The following is a 2,500-nucleotide window of genomic DNA, read 5'->3' on the forward strand; positions in this document are numbered from 1 at the left end:
GAAAGCTGAGAGGGGATATGCAAGATGGAGAAGGAAGAGGAGAGATGGAGAAGGAAAATGAGAGGGGGGAGGAAAGAGGGAGATGGATGAGGAGAGGAAAGAAAAGAGGGAGATGGAAGAGGAGAGGAAAGGAAAGAGGGAGAATGAAGGGGAGAGGAAAGGAAAAAGGGAGAAGGAAAAGGAGACGAGAAAGGAAAAAGGGAGAAGGAAAAGGAGAGAGAAAGCGGGAGATAGAAGCAAGGCAGAAAAGAAAAGAATGGAAAGGGGAATGGGAAGGAAGAGAAGAATTCTTAAAAAAAGGAAGAGTGAATAGGACAACGTGGACATCTGGGAGAAAGAGAAGCGGAAAGACCAAAAGGGAGAATAAAGAAAAAAGAAAAAATAGTTTACAAGAAAAAATGGAAATAAAGCAATGAAAGAAAGAGGGGAAAATAGACGAAGGGAAGAAGATCCTGATTTTGAAAAAAGGGGAGATGGCGAAGGAGAGAGATAAAGGAAATTGAAGGAAATTAAGAACAGCAAAGTAGAATAGCGATTACTCGGGGACCAGACCATCAACCCTTGCGCTAATTTCCTCAAATATCTCCTTATTCTACCCTTTTCTCCACTATTTCGTCTCTCTTTATGGACAGCTTTTAGTTCATTATGATCTAGAAGGAGTATTTATTAAGGAGGGAGAAAGTGGCTCTGTACATGAGGTGATTCGATTCGATTAGCTTTTGTTTTTGTTTTGTTTTTTATCTGGTAACAAATCTCTCGCTCCAGGAATTTCTACGATTATCACCTCAGGTTCATATCTTTCGCTCGCTAGATGTGGATCAGGCTCTTATTAATTGGTAATTAGTGTCATATATTCAATTAGGACCATTTCGGCTCTGTACATGAGGTGATTCGATTCGATTAGCTTTTGTTTTTGTTTTTTTTATTTTTTATCTGGTAACAAATCTCTCGCTCCAGGAATTTCTGCGACTATCGCCTCAGGTTCATATCTCTCGCTCGCTAGATGTGGATCAGGCTCATATTAATTGGTAATTAGCGTCATATATTCAATTAGGACCATTTCGGCTCTGTACATGAGGTGATTCGATTCGATTAGCTTTTGTTTAATTTTTTTTATTTTTTATCTGGTAACAAATCTCTCGCTCCAGGAATTTCTACGATTATCACCTCGGGTTCATATCTTTCGCTCGCTAGATGTGGATCAGGCTCTTATTAATTGGTAATTAGTGTCATATATTCAATTAGGACCATTTCGGCTCTGTACATGAGGTGATTCGATTCGATTAGCTTTTGTTTAATTTTTTTTATTTTTTTTCTGGTAACAAATCTCTCGCTCCAGGAATTTCTGCGACTATCACCTCAGGTTCATATCTTTCGCTCGCTAGATGTGGATCAGGCTCTTATTAATTGGTAATTAGTGTCATATATTCAATTAGGACCATTTCGGCTCTGTACATGAGGTGATTCGATTCGATTGGCTTTTGTTTTTGTTTTTTTATTTTTTATCTGGTAACAAATCTCTCGCTCCAGGAATTTCTGCGACTATCACCTCGGGTTCATATCTTTCGCTCGCTAGATGTGGATCAGGCTCTTATTAATTGGTAATTAGTGTCATATATTCAATTAGGAGCATTCCCTTCTCGTAAAAGGAAGGAAAAGTCACGCAAAATTCGCAACGTAAACAAGAGCGTCACGGCATCAACGGGGCGCGATGCACGATGTACGATAATGGCCGACTCCGACTGCCTGTCCCCAGCCAATGTCGTGGAAAAAAAAAAGGACGACAGCATAGCGCAATACATCAGTAAACGCACTTACAGTCTCTCTCTCTCTCGGCGCCCGGTGTGCGTGCGCGATTGTGTGATTCGTGTGTCCGTGCGGGCGTGTGGGCGTGGAGGGGCGTGGACGACTCTCACGCATGACTTGAGTGATAGGCCTAGATGACATGATATCAGCCACGAAGAGCATGCGGCTGTCAGCGGAGCGCGGTTGGCGGCTGGAGTTGTTGGGCAGTGATGTGCAGTACATGTATATGGTGTGGGCGCTGATGTGTGTGTGCACGCACTCATACACACACATACACATATATATATACATATATGTGTGTGTGTGTGTATGTTATATATATATATATATATATATATATATATATATATATATATATATATATATATATATATATATATATATATATATATATATATATATATATATATATATATATATATATACATATATATATACATACATATATATATATATATATATATATATATATATATATATATATATATATATGTATGTATGTATGTATGTATGTATATACATACGTATATATATATATATATATATATATATATATATATATATATATATATATATATGTTTGTATGTATGTATGTATATACATACGTATATATATATATATATATATATATATATATATATATATATATATATATATATATATATATATATATGTTTGTATGTATGTATGTAT

Source organism: Penaeus vannamei, chromosome 33, assembly GCF_042767895.1.
Source record: "Penaeus vannamei isolate JL-2024 chromosome 33, ASM4276789v1, whole genome shotgun sequence".
Lineage (NCBI taxonomy): Eukaryota > Metazoa > Arthropoda > Malacostraca > Decapoda > Penaeidae > Penaeus > Penaeus vannamei.